Source organism: Podarcis pityusensis (assembly GCF_964106645.2).
Source record: "Podarcis pityusensis genome assembly, chromosome: 9".
Classification (NCBI taxonomy): Eukaryota; Metazoa; Chordata; class Lepidosauria; order Squamata; family Lacertidae; genus Podarcis; species Podarcis pityusensis.
In genome coordinates this window covers 30,851,862-30,870,776 of record NC_138034.1, presented here as the reverse complement: position 1 = coordinate 30,870,776, position 18,915 = coordinate 30,851,862, and the positions used below count along the sequence as shown (strand labels likewise).

General features: G+C 44.7%; 1 long non-coding RNA gene across 3 annotated transcripts; it reads left to right on the top strand.

Moving 5' to 3' along the window:
• The first annotated feature begins 45 nt into the window (after positions 1-45).
• LOC308485614 lies at positions 46-7,332 on the top strand. Of its 3 annotated transcripts, none has more exons than XR_013990654.1 (4): positions 46-163; positions 959-1,021; positions 4,388-4,540; positions 6,331-7,332. It is a non-coding gene; the product is annotated as an uncharacterized lncRNA (long non-coding RNA). The 3 variants fall into 3 exon arrangements; XR_013990655.1 differs by having other exon boundaries at positions 48-163; positions 956-1,021; XR_013990656.1 differs by lacking the exon at positions 46-163 and adding an exon at positions 179-246 and having other exon boundaries at positions 956-1,021.
• The last annotated feature ends 11,583 nt before the right edge of the window (positions 7,333-18,915 follow it).

Genomic DNA, 18,915 nt, shown 5'->3' with positions numbered 1-18,915 from the left:
GGGCCATAAAACTTTTTTTGATCTTCGCGCTGCTAATTGTTCGGCTTCTCTTTTAGGATTGGCTGCGGTTCCTATCCATAATATAATTAAAACAAACGAGGCAAAGGGTCCCCCCCTCCAAGCATCAACAGAGGTTAACGCGAGGGTTTAACAACGTTTCGCTGTAAGTATGCGGGCGTGCATGCATTTATTTGGGTTGATGATATGGAGAGCCAGATGGAGGAACAGATAGACAGGCTGATAGATGTAAGGACTAAAATAGCTGATTATCTCAATTAAGGTGTTCTATGGTTCTAAGGTTTGGAATATACTCTGCGTGCAATATAATTATGTTATTATAATTATAATGCACCCGTATGTGAGTATATTTTCTATCACTGTATGCTTGTTTATGATCTTGCAATAGGGACTGTGTTACTCACAGAGTAGTGACAGCAGTAGCGGGGAGGTGATGGATTATGAAGTTACAAATGTTTGTTGGGACTTTTTTTCAGGATATTTTTTTTAGGGTAGTGTGGGACAATCAGAATATTTTTCCCCTAATGAATGCCACAATATGCTATCACTTGGAAGTACCCCCCCCCCAAAATCAATGAGATCCATTTCTACCTACAATGTAATCGGAATCGGTGTAACAAGGAAAAATTCCCTGACAGTGCAAAATGCAATTGCAGTGGACCTTGTTAATGAGTTTCCTCCCGCAATTCACTTTACAGCAGACTTCTAGTTTGCTTAGGACTTATCCGCAGTTGTCAATCGCACTATGTACGTAGCAAAAATTAAACAATCAAAAACTAGATCGAATCAGTTGCAAAGCGGGGGAATTTGTTTCCTGTCTGTACAAAACAGTCCGTTGCCCAAAAGGCCAAGCACGGGGGTCGGGTGCAAGAGAGATTTTAAGGAATAAATTACTTTTCAAAAGAAAGCAATGTGAACCCGAATCAATGTATTTCAGCAGTTTGGGCGTTCACACAATCCCTGCCTGAACTCAGCTTCCTCTTCACTTAGCCAGCCCAACTGGGTAAGTAACCAAATCTTTTTAACAGCACGTCGTGACCTTATTTTCTCCTTTCACCAAAATTTAAAGATCTGCCTGTCTTTCTCTTGTTTCACCAATAATCATAATACTGAATATATCTATCTATATCGAAATGCCTAGGCAAACTTAAAGTAAAAGGGGTTTCACTTATAAGCAGGGAGTTGTTAAAAGAGATGTTTAATAGGCAGGCCCGGCACAACGCCAGCAGATATAGGGATAGATTTTTGTGCTTGGGAGATGTCGAACACATTGTAACAGGAAAAAGGATCCCCAACTGCATTTCACAGAGAAACTGGTAGGTCGGAGAAAGGAATCTGAGTACATTCCCTGTCTTCTTCCTCCAAGAAGACTCAATGGCTGGGCAAAAGAATCTTTCCAGTCTTGGCAAGAGAACTGGTAGGATTTGGAGCAGATTAGGACGCGGTTCCAAAATCGGAGTTCAACAAATCACCGATCCAGGAGAATCCTTGGAAGGAAATACGATTTCTTTATTTGTGGTCGCTTCCATGGGCTCAAATCCGAGCACATCGGCTTAACTGTTTGCACATCGCAGGCTTTTGCAAGGCCCACGGGGGGGGGGGAATGTTCTTGGTTTCCTGATATTTTGAGAGAAGGAAGGGCAGATTAAACATGGAGATGCGGATCCATTCTAAGGTCGCTTCTCTTGTCTTCCAGTTTATTGGTTACAGTCTAATCTGAATGGCAAAAGTGAAGGGAAAATATTAAGGCTGTGGTCCCGTGCGCCCTTACTTGAATTATCCTCATTAAAACCCTGCGGCGTTTACTCCCGAGTAAGCATGCTAGGACCGTGGCGAAAGGCTTATAGGTTCTCCCTGCCATGCATCCTCACAGGGACAGCGGTACTGAACCTAATTCAGCTGGTGCATTGCAATGCACAGCACACCTAAGACCGGAGCGTGCCCTCGGCTTTAGTACGAATGGAAATTGAATGAAAGGGCGTGGTTGCTGTTTTGCAGCTTTGCTGTTTGCTTAGGGTAAAAAAAAAAAAGTAAATAAGTCTTATACTCTTATCCTGTTGTATTCAAATGGGGGTGCAATCTGGTGTACAATTGGATTATGACTAGGATTGTGAACTTTTAACATCAGAGTGTCAGGAACGGTCTGCCGCCGGCGATGATCCTAACACCAGGGAGATCCTACATAATTTTAAAACAGTTCCTCTCGTTTGCTCCGAACAGAATACTGTGCGTCTGAAATAAACCTAAGCGCATGGTATATCCCGGTGGCGTGGGTGTGTATGTGTAGCTCAGTGCGGGAGTGGAGAGCTGAATTAAATATGCAGAGTAAATAGCGGTAGTATAATGGAACAGAAATATACAATATACAATATACAATATACAAACAGAAATATAAGCCACGTGAATGTTATAATGGGACGTGCAGATCTGTTTTCAATGTATTGCGGCGTGTTCCTGTCTCAATCCAGGGCGCTCTCGTGGCTGGCTATTATTCTTGCGAAACCGTGATGTACAACGCAGGGAAGAACACCGAGTGCAATCCTAACCATTCAGTCACACGAGAATTGGGCCATGGCTTTGGGTGGGACTTGGGTCGCGCCCACTTACAGTGAAGGATGGCTGTCAGGAGAGCAGCGAGGATGCGAAAATCCGAGTCCTCACCCGACCGCGGTTGCATCCAAGCGTTTGGCCCGATTCCGATTTACAGGTCCAGGCATATGTTGGTGGCAATCCTATGCCCACAGTTATTCTGGGAGCAAGGCCCTTGGAATTCAGTGTGACTCGATCCCGAGCAGACATGCAAGGCATTGAACTGTAAGACGAGTAACACCCAGATCTCCAAGCAAAGTGATCCCGCATTTGGCCTCAACTGATTTTGTTTGCAAGGAATATGCTTCGTTATGTGTTCTGACGCAGCAATCCTGTGCACACGTACTGGGAAATAAGATCCCTTGAACATAGGCAGCGGGACTCATTTCCTCCTAGAACAAAATCCTTTTAGATTAGGATCTGAGTTGTTTGGACCACAATCCAGTTTTGAGTTTGCGGGTCCGGCTGTTCACCAAAGTTTAGCAAGAGTTCATTGCTCCAGAAAAAGCTATGAGGGGATCTGAATAATAGTTGGGTGCGTTGTGGTTGGTTGGATGCATGCGTGTGCGCGCGCGCGTTAATTAATCAATCCAGAAATGTGGGCTTTGCAGAGGCTGAATGGACCTATTTGTTTGCAGACAATTTCGAGTGCAAATAAATGGCGTGCCATCTCTCAGGCGTGCCCCCAACGCAAGCCTGAAAAACTTAAGAGCGGCTGTGGTGAACCGCTGCAGCTGGTTCCCTAATATCTCCAGGGATAAAAAGCTTTGGCAAGCAAGCAGCAGAGCGAAATGCGACCAGAGCCACCTGAGATACTGATCAGAAGAGCAGCCCGCAAACCGTTTAAGGAATGCCATTTGGGGTGGGAGGGAGCAGCTTCCTTTATCTAGGACGCCCAAACCGCGGCCTTTAAAGCGCCACTTCTTGATTTGCAAAGCGCGCCAATAGGACGCAGCGTCCTGCGGTTCTCAGAAGTTGTGTCTTTATTTATTTACCCCAAACCGCCAGGCCGACGCAGCCTGCGCAGGATCACTTATTTTCCTTTCCCATAGTCTCCTTTGAAATCTTCTGCACACACCGGCATGCACACTCTCTGTGCCTCCCACAGATACACACCCTACGAATAATACTAATAAAAATTGTATGCGCTTTCTTTTCCACTCAAATCCTAAAGGCGTGACTTCGTAGAAATGCGCACTCAACTCCACTACAATGCAGCACTGATTTCTTTTTCTTCCAGAGGTTTATGATTATTTCCAAATATTGGTGCTGCTTAAAAACTGTAAAACAGACAGGAGCTCACGTTCGGTGATAGTAGTATATATTATTAGCCTAGACTGAAAATCTGCACACCTATAGGTTGCTTAAGTAAATGATGGTTTGCAGGAGAGCGGTTGTGGGATTCAGTCGAATTAGAGCAGGATTCTAAACGCTTTATTGCGGACGTGTTTAGGAGGATGGCTCCCAACCGGTTTCAGTTCCAATATTTTTGCTTCCTGGGATGCAGGATAAATAAATAAACGGAGACACAGATGGAGGATGTTCAGAGTTATGGATTGCGAAGCAGGAAGGGGAGAAAAGGAAAGCTGGACGAGCAAAGGAATAAAGGGAAGAGAAAATTATAAACTAGGAGGATGGCTACTGGGAAATGCGCGGATGCTGATCTGGAGGATAAAGAGGAGAGAAGGAAAAGAAGAAGAAGAAAGAAATGAGGTTGCTCGCTTTGCCGGATTCTAGTCCCAGCAATACATTCATAACTGCTTCTTTGTTGCTTTTCAAGGGAGCTTCGTTGTCCTTCTGGCCTGAGCCTTCTCAAACTGGTGTGGAAAAGTAAAAGCAGCCTGGGCGGAACTGGAGCACCGCGGAGTGGATATTCTGCAAGTCCGAGGGAGGGCGCAGTTCAGCAAAGTGTGTCACTGAATCGCAGGTCAAGGTATGTCCCTGAGAGGGTCCTGAACTACGGGTGCCGGGAGGGCTCCGCCTCGTGGACGCGGACAAGAGTCCTCCGTGCGCAAGGCGCTGGACAGGTGACATAGGCGGGACCGGCTAGATGGCTGCGTTGGGACCCTTTCGGTCCACGTGCTTTCAAGCCACACATTTATTTCTTGGGAGCCAAATTATTTCCCTTGCCTTCTAACTTCCCCTTTTGCTTTTAAAAATGATCCCAAGTAGGGGAAAATATGTGCTTATATTATGGAGTCTGTATCAGAGGGGGGGGGGCGAGAGGTGCACTCTTTTGCAGGCATTTGCTTTCGCTTGCAAAACTCATACCAAAGGAGCCTCAAAGACTAACTGAAGGGAATCGAAAACAAAACGCTTTTTGTGTTTTAAGAGTTAGTTTTTATTCGTCCCCCTCCCAACTTATTAACAATGAAGGAGCCGGCACACGGCTTTTAAATTGCCACTTAAAAATGAGTTCTAAAGTCACGTAGCCAAGCGAATGGAGGAAAACAGGAATATAGTGTAAGCTGTTCAGTTGTAGTTTTGATGGGTAATACAAGAGCGCTCTCCCCCTAAGATTAAAAAAAACCCTCTGCAAGCAGCGCGATCTGATTGATACTGACTCGGAAGCAAATTCTGAGATTTACTTCTGTGCCAGTTTTTGTTCCCCCGTATTGGCTCCCCCGCTCTAAAGCCGCTCCCAAATACAATCAAACAACAGCAGGATGAATGGGACTTGCTCCAAAATATAAGCGTCCGTAGGACTGCAGTCACTGACTTGTACTCCTAAACAGCTTCTTTGGGCTCCCAGTGAAAACATCAGATACACCAGGCGACAGGACGGTTCCCAATAAGAAATACAACATCTCCAAACCAGGCATCGTGTGGCCCTCGTTCTAATCCACACACTTCGGCACCTGATGTTGTCCTGCTCTTTCTTTCTTTCTTTCTTTCTTTCTTTCTTTCTTTCTTTCTCCCTCCCTCCCTCCCTCCCTCCCTCCCTCCCTCCCTCCCTCCCTCCCAATCTTCCCAGCGGAAACGACCTCCTGCATTTATAACCTGAATAACGCGCGGATGCTAAACAGTTTTCTTTAGAAGACAATCGCCACTTTCTCTCCCGCCTCCCGCTTGTTCGTTCCTACCCAAATTGGGATTCTAAACCGTAGTGACTTTTCGTATCCCAATCAAAACCTGCGTTTAGGATCCGGCTGCCCTGTGCTCTTTACAGCCTAACCCCGAACAGGTTGGTTCACCTGGAAGTAAATCGCAGTGAAATGAAATCAAGTCCTGGGTGTATTAATCGCCTTTGAAACCAGTTGTTCCTCCTTACATTAGCTGGTGGGTCTTGCGAGCGGGTTCTGCCAAAGTTTCAACTCAGCGTTAGCTCAGCCATAGTAAGGCCAAGGAGTAGTAAATATTTGCAAGGTGGCACCTGAGGTCGTGCGCCCTTCCTCTTTCATCCCCCCTACCGCCACACCAGCTGTCATCACATGATGTGTTGTTTGTTTGTTTGCATGTTTTCAACCCCGCCCCTGTATTGCAATAGCAATTTTCTCGTCCCCTTTCCTGGGAACTGCGCCCCACGATTTTCAATGAAGGCAAATCATTGCCTTTACCTCCTTCATCAGAATTCGCCACGTTCATGGAGAGAGAGAGAGAGAAAGAAAGAAAGAGAAAGACAGACAGACAGACAGACAGACAGACAGAGAATCCTTATAGGGAAAGATCATAATGCTGACATATTTCTTATAGCTGCATATTTATATCCCGCTCTTCTCTCAGATGCGCTCCATTCGTCACACGCCCAGCTTCTTTGGATTCCCTTCCACTGCAGACGGACTTCGAGTCATTCGCGGGTCGGGGCAGCGAGAATGGCAACGGAACAGTCTGCTTCCCAGCTCGACCGGAGGGGCTGGATGGATTTAAAGGCTGTCCTGTGACTCCAGCGGGTTTGTGGTTTGCATCTCCTCCTATTAAACCGATTAGAGGCAAGCCAGGAGAAACGGTTGGCTTAAAACGCCACAGAAACAAGTTTCACTGAAGTCATGAGGAAACACTGGCAAGCAAGCTTGATTGTGTTTTAGGGGGGTCAGGCTACAGCTTGACAGGTTTATTCGCAGAGGCTTGTATCATCTTTCCGCCAAACCTTCTTTTTCTTCAGATTATTAATTTATGCAGAAATCCGGGAGTCTTGAAGGCCAGCTGACATCTGGCGGGCTGCATCTCCCCCTCCTCTTCCCTCCCGCCCCCACCCCAGCAGTTCCAGTTACACAAATCGACCAGGGGAGTAGAAAATACTTGTTTGTGGGTGGGTGGTATCAATAAAGTGTCAGGGCTGGCTTGTTCGACGCGCCATCGAGGCACTGGAGCGCTCCTAGGTTCTTAAGCCATTTCCCAATGTTGTTATTCGACAAGCTAGAGAACTATTTGAATGTATGAAGGAGTGCCCAAGCTCGCCGCAGATTTAAGGTGCGAGGGACCCAACTCCGATCTCAAGTCCTGTTTGAAATGCACTATGGTACTTAAATCATATGGGCAGAAATTTCTGCCCTGCTGAAGAATCTCTAAGAGAAGTCTTGCTAGGGTGACTTTCGCTTTTCTCTCTCTCTCTTCCTGCCCTCCTATATACAACAAATATGGACACTATATTTAAACAGTTGTTATTTGCATGGTTTCTTTCTCATCTCTACTGTAATGTCGTCTCTCCCCCCCCCCCCCCGCACATTTTATAATTTGTCTTGGGCATATTTAAAAGTAAAAATAAAAATAAACATCTCTCTGTGATCTTCGTTCCATGTTGTTTTCTTTTTGCGTGTAAGAGTCTACAGACCCATGGCACAAAGTCTCTAGAATTAAGCAGAGTAAATTACATGCGGTTTTGTTGCTATTCCGTGACGTCTTTTTCTTTCAATAATCAAATTTTTGCTGAAGGTGGTAGCCTTGGAAGTAATACTGCTGTCAACATTGACAATGTTTACTTGGAAGGAACTGCCCGAGCTTCATCATTTGGCGGGGGTGATTGATGGACTTCTTATAGTTGCGCACAGCAAATATTAGTTGAAATCAAAATGAGTTGTAAGCAATGGTAGTCCTACTCAGAGTTGGCCCATTGGAATCAATGTGCCTAAGTTAGTCCCATTCGTTCATTTCACTGGGTCGTCTCTGAGTAGGAGTAAGGTTGGACACAGCCTAATGGATCTTGCAATATGATGCGGAGATCCTAAGCACGTTTACCAGGAAGTAACCTCTTCTGAACAGAGTGGGACTTACTTCTGAGTAAGCATGCAAAGGATTGCACAGTAAGACGGCTCACTCAATAGGATCAATATAAGATTATTGTTCTAGTCAAAGGCCATGACAAACTCACAGCAACAGTACCAATAAAACAATGCAGATCATACAGCCATAATGTGTGCCAGCATCCATGAGGTCCAGAGACTCAAACAAAATCCAGTTTGATTTCAAATTAAATCTCCGAATCACTACAATTTAGGGATTTTATCTAACCCCCTTTCCCGGATTTTTAAATTCTATTTTATTTTTTGCAGCCACTGCATAGAGGGCCACTCTGGGTGTTACCAAGCTAATATTGTTACTCAAAAGAAACCGGACCATTTCTGCCACGGTGTACCTGTTTGCTTGTGTGAACGAAGGTTTCAGAGTGCTCAAACTAAAAAGCGGGCTGGATGGTATCTCCATTTCAGATTCCCTAAGGATTATTCTGGCATTACAGTGAACGTATGTATTATGTACAAACGACCCTGGAATCTTTTGATGAAGGGATGCCTAAGAAATATTTCAAATAAATGAATGAGTGAATTCTGCCCCAACTGCAAAATGCGGGTTGACAATATGTGGATCACGTCTAAGGTTGCAATACAAGCGTTTGTGTGAAAGAGGATACACTTGTGGATTTGTGCAGCTCAAGACATTGTGAATGCAGGCACACAAACTGTACACTATATAAAATGTGTGAAGACCCTTGTATTCATACATGCCTGATTGTTGATGTTCTTACTGTTAATCGTCTTGGGATGTTTTATGAGAAGGAAGTTAGAAATATTAATTATTTCATTATTATTTATCTTCGATAATTAAGGACTTCAGCCTTAATTAATTGGGAATTACTTCCAAGTAAAAGTATACAGGATGAGTGAGGCTCGATGACGTCCATCGGGAGAAAACCACTTTACAGATTCCTAGAACTTTAACGTGGGCTGGTGGGTCAACCTGCATTTTACCTCTGAGCAATGAACGCTCATTGCTTTCAGGTGCGTTTGCTTCCAGCATGTTGCTTGGTAGGTTTTCTTTTGACCCCAGATCAACCAGTGGTATGAAATTAAGTCTAACCCAAGCTCTCTTTGGGAGCTGCAGATGAAACGGCGGAGGAATAACCATTCAACGCCGAAGGCCCTGAGTCTATGGGAGCGGAAGGAAGATGAACAAATTAAGACTCAAACTCTAAATATATTCACCAGGAAGTATATACCAGAAAACCTAGTGCGAAATATTTCAGAGGATTTTTCTTAGGGGGGCAGACCTTTTGTTGAGGGGGGCGCAGAACCTCAGTTTGCTATGTATTTTTATTGATTTTATTGCCCTTCCCTGCCCCCCCCTTGGCCCATGTCACTGGGTGATTATGGACCAGTCACACTCGTAACCTAACCTACCTCACAAGGAGTATAAATATGGTGGCTTGGGAAAATCAGCTAGCTCTTCTGAGATCTTTAGTAGAAAGGCGGTATCTAAATGTAATAAATAAATTTATCTAGAGGGGTGGATGGCTCCCCCACTGCATGGTCCATCAATTTATGTGGGAGAAATAATGAAGTATCTGAAACAAACTGCCTAACCCATCTGTATAATGATCCAAATTTTATTTAATGCTAGAAGAAATGGGGGTGGGTAGGATTATTGGGTTTATTTTGAGGTTTTATATTTTGATTTTGTTCTGTGAACCGCCCTGAGACCCTCCGAGTACGGGGCAGTATATAAAAAGAAACAAAGAAAAAAATGGGGCATCACTTTTTTGTTTTTGAGATATGGATATGTAGCCCCCCGCTTGATTGACTGAAAACTTTTTTTTAACCTTGCTCTTCAGCAAAAACAAAACAACAGCCACTCCAGAACTAAAGAAATAAACTTGCAGACCAATAAACACAAGACATATTGGGAGGAGGGGGGAGGCAGGAGAAAATAAGTACTATATCTAGGGACCATTTTTTAGTCACAAGTTCTTCTGATGACCAGCTGGGATGGAAGCCGATCAAGAGGAGGAGGAGGAGGAAGCGAGAATTGCTGGTCTTTCAGCTGCACCAGTGGAGTGGTCCCTGGGCCCCTGCGCCCCTCCTCTTCACCCGCTGCTACAGCCTGATGGAATGGCGTGACAGCGGATGGAAGGCGGAGCCTTGCTTCTCAGCCGTGCGGACGACGGCCTTGCTCCCCTTCTCTCCATCCTCAGAGCCCTGCAATTGTTAACAAATTGAGCGCGCGTTACCTCATCTCCCCTGCCAGGGTTCTTGTGCCTTTAAGGGGCGCGTGTAGACAAGTTCTGCCTGCCCTGTAACGGAGTGATGGCAAGAAAAAAGTGACAACCCTAGCTGCAGATTTTGAAGTTGACCTCTAGGTAGATCAATATTATGTGCGTAATGGTAATAGCTAAGAAAAGTAAAACATGGAGAATCGCTGGAGTCAGACGCCGACCATCTTTTGGAAATACTACAAAACTGTCTTGGGGTGATGGGGGCTCCGATTACAGTGGCGGTTAAACTCTTGGGGAGGATTGGCAATCCTAAATTTGTTCTGCACTACAATATTTCCTTGCTTTTGGCAAGTTTGTATTCCTACACGACTTGATACTTCATAAGAGATCCCTTGCTCTATTTTCCCCTCCCCCCTTGACACATCTCACGACTAGTGGTTAACTGGGCGCCTTTTGACGTTTGCTTTCAGACCTCGTTTTTGGATGAGCGCGGTCTCCTTTGGGTTCACGCTAGCCTTCTAGAACAGGGGCGACTAAACTATGAATCCGAACCTTGGGGCACGTGAATACAGTTTTACGCAAGTAGCGCTCGCTTCTACCTGCGCGATCCCACGGTGCTCAAACCGACGTGCGTTTTTTAGGCTGAGCACGTTGCACTGGCGAAAGTTGCGTAAGGATCTGCGCTTCCACACTCAGAGAGAGAGAGAGAGAGAGAGAGAGAGAGAGAGAGAGAGAGAGAGGTGTCGGCGTGCCTATATTTGCGTATCCAACCCTTCCCTCATTCGCCCCCCTTCCTCCGTCTCTCTCTCTCTCTCTCTCTCTCTCTCCCTCTCTCGCTCTCTCTCCGTATCTAAATGTAATTGATCTGGCTGAGTGAGGCCGTTGTGGTAATTTGGATACACCGAGTCTCCAGATAATGACATATAATCAGACTTCGGGTCACTTGGTCATTCTCTCATGACAAACCCCTCCTGCTCCCTCTGATCTCCTTTCAAACTAAATTTCACACAAACAAATAAAGCAAGACAGGGCAAATTCTTTTTTTAAAAAAACAAAATAAAAAAGCGGACACACCAGGGAATGGCAGGCTGGGGGCGGGGGAGGGAGTTGGGAAGAGGAAGAAATATTAGAAAAAAGTCTGTTAATAAAGAATAGTAAACACGCTTGCAAAAAGGGAAGAGGTGGGGGAATATACCAGGGGATATGTATATCTCTGTGTGTATGGAAAAGGACATACTATCATGAAGAGAGTCACTGTGTACAAAAGGCGAAAGGGGAGAGCAATGGTCTGGCTCATGTTAAAAATGACATAAATTAAAATAAAAAATAATTACAAACAGAAAAATGTCATAACGTAAACACAGAGAGGCTTACTGGAAAAGCGGCGGGGCGCGCTGGGAGCCCTCCCTCCTTCCCTAGCCTGCCTGCGTGCGCTTCCTCCTTTGCAAGGCGCCAGCAGAAAGCGACCCCCTCTCTCCTCCCTCCCCCTCAGTTGGAAACCCGGGAGGCTGCGGACCGAGCTGAAGTCTTGCCGGGTGTGGGTTTGTAGAGCGGTTGAATGCTGCTGGTGGCGAAGAGGGAAATCCGGAAACTAATCCCTGCTCCCAAACGGAAAAAAGTTGGACAGGTAGAGAGAGATAGAGAGAAGGGAAACAACAACAACAACAACAACAACAACAACAACAACAACACTTCCTAGGGGGTCGTTGGGCCTAAACTCAGTAAAATCAGAAAGAAGCAGTGGCCCTTTCAAGCTGTGTCGGTGGATGAACTGTGGCTCGCCAGATCTTGTTAGGCTGCAACTCCCATCATTCCTGACCATCGGCCATGCTTGGCTGTGGGGCTGAAGGGAGCTGGAGTCCAGCAACATCCGACAGGCCACAGTTTAGCAATCCTGCCTTAGCAGTCCGTCTGTCCCCTGCATGTACACACCCACCCACTCAAACCCACTCAGAAGTTAACCCCATTAAGTTCAATGGGACTGACTCCCTGGCAAGTGGTTGCTTTCTTCTTTTTCTTTCATGATCTTACTGTCTAAATTATGCCAATAAAGGCTGGCTGGCTGGCTGGCTGGCTGAATGAATGCACGGTTTCCAGCCTTACCAGGTTATGATGGCATCAAGTACTGTAGGCAAGAGACTACATCGTCAGATTGGACCTTGAAGATACCAGTGGATGGATAGGCGGACATACAGAAGTGGAGAAGGACTGTATTGCAATGATTATTATTATTATTATTATTATTAATAATAATAATAATAATAATAATAATAAAATCAATGAAGGCACACTGGCATCAGAAAGAGCCTCCAGCCGCGAGTACACAATTGCCACCCAATTTCTTAGCTGCATAGAACAGAATAACCTTTTTGAAGCGTCACATTTTCATTGTCAAAAAATATAGTTCAGCTCGTGTGTTTTGACCATCCTTTGCAGTTTTAGCTTTCCATTTCTGCTTGTTGGAGAATATCTTCCTGGGATCAAGCCGGCTGGAAGCATTTAGGCAAAACAGGCAGGACTACTCCCAGGAGATATTCTGAACATGGGGGGGGGGGGGGAGGAGGAAGTCCCATTATTCATAAGTCCTACTTAGGATCGGGATGTTAAATTTCGCTAGAGGAGAGAAGTGAATCAGTGAAATGGCAATAATTCTACGCCCAACAAAAATGGCAATGTACTGGTGACATCCAAGTAAGTCATATTCAGAGCAGACCCACTGAAATCCATAGACTAACGTTGGTGATCACCCACACATAACAAGAGAGAGACATTTAGATAATTTACTCAGTTCTGATAGTCCAGCCGTAAACAAACTTTATTTGTGAGAAAGTTCAAGTGGATGGAATCTCCACTCTACAGTGGTACCTCGGGTTAAGTTCTTAAATCGTTTTGGAGTTCCATTCTTAACCTGAAACTGTTCTTAACCTGAAGCACCACTTTAGCTAATGGGGCCTCCTGCTGCTGCCGCGCTGCCGGAGCACAATTTCTGTTCTCATCCTGAAGCAAAGTTCTTAACCGGAGGTACTATTTCTGGGTTAGCGGAGTCTGTAACCTGAAGCGTATGTAACCTGAAGCGTATGTAACCCGAGGTACCACTGTACTGTGAAATCCTGACAAAGCTGCATTGACTGAAACAGATCAGGATAGTTCCCAAATAAAGTAGTTTATACTATCTACCAACCTACCAACCCCTGTCTCTATCTAGTTACTCCAGAAATAGCAACTGTTAGCTCTCAATAAAAAAAATCCGCGTGTCAGCGTAGGCAAAAAGTGAGCAGTAGATAAAATGCAAGGAAAAGTTTGGAGGAGTCTTTTCTAAATGCAGGCATTGATACATGCTTTAAATAGTTGCTTTCAACTGTTTTAATTGATCATATCATTGTTTTATTATTTTTGTAAACCGCTTTAGTTATTTATAAAGCAATCAAGTGGTATATAAATTTTAATAAAGATAAATGAATGCAGCTGTTTACTCCTCTGTTTTCATTTTGAACCTGGTATGTATGTTTCTATGTATGTATTTAGAGAGAATATCCACTAGAAATAGTAACTCTTCGCGCGAACCAAGTGTGTAAAATCAAACGATAACTTTCGCAAATGAACTACAGTATGGTCGAATTTTATATCTATATGGTCGAGATCTTCAGATACACACAAGAGTTATTGCTATTCCCTTCCCAGAAAGGCTTATACTATTTAATCCCTTTATTCTTTTCTGAACAATTTCAGGAAAATCAGACTCAGCAGATTAAACCTCCTTCCCTTGATCCCGACGTCTTTAAGGCTTACTCAGTGGGCATTCTGTATTAAAACCATTGGGAGAGGAAGGCAAATTCATTACGAATTCTCACTCCCCCCAAAAAACAACCGAGGAAGCAAAGGTGCGTGGGCAGAGGATGGCGTGGGAGTGGTTGGGAGGTCAGTAACCCACGTAAAGATCACGGTCCTGAAGGCAGTTTAAGGAACAATCCTGATATCAGTAATCTAGGACTTGTATCTGCACCGAAACCAACAGGATGGATCAAGGTTTGAAGACGTTTTCTCCTGCTCCGGAGGGTAGGACCTAAACCAATGGCTTCAAGTTGCAAGAGAAGAGATGCTGACTAGAAACCAGGGAGAACTTTCTGACGGCAAGAGCTGTTGGACAATGGGACGGACTCCCTCGGAAGGTGGTGGACTCTTCTTGGAGGTTTTTAAGCAGAGGTTGGGTGGCCATCTGTCACGGATGCTTAAGATTCCTGAATGGACTAGATGACCCTCGGGGTCCCTTCCAACTCTACCATTCTATCATTCTATGAGTACCAGATGCTTGGGGTTAGGCGCTGGCTACGCCATCGGAGAGCGAAACGCACTCCGCGTTCATCTTACTTTATTCAAGCAACCACAACAAAGAGTTTTGTGGCATCTCAACAAGTAACAGGTTTATTACGTCATAATCCTCCCCCTTCAAAGCGTATGCTTCAATAGTTATTCTCAGTTGACAGGGACGTAAAATGGGCATATGAAAGAGACAATATAAACAATGGGGCCAAACAGCCATAAAACGCCGAAAGCGCAGTCTGTGGTAATTCTATGAAAAGGGTCACCTAAGTAAACTGACTGCAGAATTAAGCTTTACGATTGAGGCAGACTGTCTTTTTTGTGTGTGTTTCAGGGCCATTTGACCCCCACCGCTGATTACAATCGTATGTATTAATTTCCCCAAACCGATATTTATTCCACGACTTTCCTATATTTATATGGCAGAAGGATATCACCTGATGCATCTGATGGAGCGGGCTCTGTCTAGTTCGAGGTCTGCTACATTAAATCTGTCAATCTTTAAGATGCCACAAGCCTTGCTGCTTTTCTTGCAGAAGACTAACGCGGCTGCTCTTACTGTTCATCTATTGAACATGCTGGATCCTAATACTTTCCGAAGTGTGGTTCAGTTTGAAGCCCCGGTTTTTTTTTACTCGGCGCCATTATTCCAGGAAATACAACGAAGACCCACCTACGTGCGTAATCTCGTTGAGGAGCGCCTTTGGGGCTGGTGATTCCGAGGACATTCTTGCTCAAGCCCCGCCCACCGCGTCCTCTGAGCCAGGCCCGGGCTCTTCGGCGCCCTCGTGTTATCTAGGCGCGCATGGAATGAAGCGCAGGCCTGTACTTTCGAGGACCTGTTAATCCCTCCAGAAACCACTCAGAAAGCTGACCTCGCCGGGTGGAGTAGCAGGTTCTGTGGACCGGGAAAAAGTGGGCATGCTCATCATTTACAGGCATTTTCCACAAATGACACCCACCCGCACGCCTTTTGAGTTTTTTAATTGGGCTTTGGAGGTGGTTAACCTATTCCATGTACTGTATAAATGCATGCACTCCAATGTGCACATGTGACACCATGGCTGGCACATGTATAAATGGGCAACACAACTAAACGACTAAACAACAAACAACTTGTATAGATTCTCACATTTGGTGCTAAGATCGGTGCAAAACCACTTTTAATTTCTCCTCCATTCTCACCAATATTGCAATGCAAATCAATTGAAGCAAGAACCTTGCTAGCCTGCTGTGTAAAACTGCCCTTCACTTTCATGTATATTATATCCATTGCAATACCATGTATATTAAATCCATTTTATTTGTATTAATTATGCAGAAAATGGGGGGAAACTGATTTAGGTATTCATCGTGAAATCAGTCATATGTTTGAAATGTAAAACTCAGCCTTAAGCTTTCTTTGTCACAGTGACCTAAGGCAGGGTCTTTAGAATTTGAGGTTGCAATCCGAAACAGATTTACTAGACCACAGCGCCACCCACGCCATCCCCATTGTGGGGATTTGAATCTTCTGATCAGCAAGCCCAAGAGGCTCAGTGGTTTAGATCACAGTGCCACCTGCATCCCTACTAGGGGGTAAAGTGCACTGAATGCTGTGCAGTCATACCTTGGGTTACAGCTGCTTCAAGTTGCGTTTTTTTGGGTTACGCACCCGCCGAAACCCGGAAGTACCGGAATGGGTTACTTCCGGGTTTCAGTGGTCGTGCATGCGCAGCAGCGCTAAATCGCACTTTGCGCATGCGCAGAAGTGCCGAATTGCAACCCGCACGTGCGCAGATGCGCTGCTGCAGGTTGCGAATGTGCATCCTGCACGGATCACGTGTGCAACCCGAGCGTCCACTGTACTTGTTTAGGGGTGTACTGCAAGACAAGGGTTGCAACACTATGCCCACTTGCCTATTGAACTCAATTGTCCTGTTAAAAACTAATGGTGTTTAATTCGTAGCTGTTTTCATCATACAGATGTAATTGATTGCATTGGCAATACCTTCTTTTGCTAGTATACTTTGAGCACATCACTGCTTTCTGTTACATTTGTATATTTATTCAATGTTCTTTATAACACAGTTCCTGGATGGAGATACAGTAGTACCTCGGGTTACATACACTTCAGGTCACATACGCTTCAGGTTACAGACTCCGCTAACCCAGAAATAGTACCTCAGGTTAAGAACTTTGCTTCAGGATGTGAACAGAAATCGTGCTCCAGCGGCGCGGCAGCAGCAGGAGGCCCCATTAGCTAAAGTGGTGCTTCATGTTAAGAACAGTTTCAGGTTAAGAACGGAACTCCGGAACGAATTAAGTACTTAACCCGAGGTACCACTGTACTGAGCTCTATAGTATATTTGAATCCTGACTGGTTTCAGCAGGATTACTTCTATGTACACTTATTTAGAACTGGAAGCTTTAATTTAGGTAAATCCTAGGATTGCTTGCTCCTCCACACTCTATTTTAACTGCTTACGTTATAAAACCAAGGAGGAGTGTGAGATGCTCTGGGTTTGAACTGAGATGCCAAAGAGAAAGAAATCTTTGTCAATGAGAAAAAGAAGAAGGCAGAACAGAAGCAAGAAAATGGAGGTTCAACGACAGTGAGAGAAAAATAAAGATAAATGAGTGTGCTGATGAAGGAGAGAAAGGAGAAAATAAGATAGCTGTCATTTGTCAGAGGAGATATTGGTGGCATCTTTGCAATAAAGCTGGGGAAAAGGGAAGAAAGAGTATAGGAAACCGATACTGTTGAAAATAAAGACGGAAAGGAAGAGTGATGGAAAAAAGGGAGAGGACCTATTTCTGAGATGAGATGCTCTGTGTACGCATTATACTTTTAAGGCAAATGTGAAGCACATTTTCCTGTTCAAAGAATTCTGGACACTGTAGTTTATCTGTCACAGAGTTAGCATTCCCAGCAACCCTTAACAAACTACCGTGCCCATAATTCTTTGAGAGAGCGAATGTGCCTCAAATGTGCTTTAAAGGTATAGTGTGCACAAAACCTACAAACAGGATGGATCATAGTAGCTAACTCCTAGGGGCTGAGTTCCCTTCAGCACCCCTCAATAAAATATTTGTGGGGGCCACCCCCCTAAGTTAATAGGCATTGCCATTCAAATGGTGTGTGTGGGCCCTGTCTTGTGAGCAATTATGTGGGGTGGGGCTTACCTGCCCCCCCCATATTTTATTCAAATTGGCAGTGACACCCTTGGGATGGATTAAAAAGAGATTAAATAGCAGATACTTCTTTTTCTTCTTGGTAGATTGTGTATTCCAAACCACATTAGTGATAGTTAAGGGGGGAAAATCCAACTGGTTTGCATTCCCCTCCCCCCATGTGAGGGGAAAATCCAACTGGTTCAGAGAGTGCTCTTGCATTTGGGGTAGAAGATAATAAATGGCATCAGCTGGATGTGAAGCACCTATTACAAAGCCCACCCCCCAATAATAGTAAAACTGAGCTGTGAATATGTCTAGGCGCTGCTGTGATTAAACACTTTGGGATATTTCCCCATATCCTGTATATCACTCCTTTAACTTAGTGTGTGAATACCTTTTTTCCAGGAAAGGGTTAAGTCTCCTTCCCCACCTCCTTGCACTACTCCATTATTTCTGACCCCCCTGCACACCATTGCTTTCCTCTAGAGGTCTCATTAGGGAAGCCCTAACTGCTATTTTCAACATTTCCTCAATCAAGTGCCAGTTAAATATAGCTACACAAACAAATGGGCGGCAAAGAAAAAGCGAGAATCTTGTCACTGGCAGGACCAATCTAATATTTCACCTCTTGTTTCCTTTGTAATTACTGCTTGCCTGGTGGCTACCTTGCCCTCCTGGCTATAGTTGCCGTCCTGCACATGGCAATCAATGTTGAGCACACTCTTTTCAAGGGTTCTAGAGGCAGACCTTCCTGAGAGTAAGGCCCATTGTACATAGTGGGAATTACTTTTGAGTAAACATGCATAGGATTGTGCAGTGAGTAAATATTCCATGCAAACATATGTACATAACCTAGGTGTAAGAGTCTCTCATCCCCAACCTCAGCTTAATTTCTAAAATGAAATAGATTATGACACTTGAGATGCCATTCTGCTTGAAATCCTTATCCGGAATGCCTAAGGGATGGTTGTTGTCACACCCTGGCTGTCAAAAACACATTTTGCACTTTCTCAAAGACTCTGTTTTGGACAGTTTTGGTCCACATCTGGGTGGAAGAACTTTCTCTTTTTCTTTGCGCAGTGTGTATGCACAAAAGGGTACACCTGAGACATGCTGGCAAAAAGCATGCACTGATTCAGCGCGCAGGCCATTTTGCTGATCAAGAAGCTGAGCAGTGTTGCATTATGTGAAGTAATTTAGCTAGAAAAGAGTTGAGCTGCGATGTAAAGTGTTTTGTCCTGATCTTCCAGGTTCAGCTCTTGGGGTTGCTTGCGAAGCCAACCTTTGTGAACCTCATCAGAACAAAGGCGAAATGCAGGGATCAGATTTCAAAGTGAAGAAAGGGAAAGGGGGTCAGCCCTAAAATTGAATACCTCCCATTCAGCAGAGCAGAGGTATCCAAGTTAATG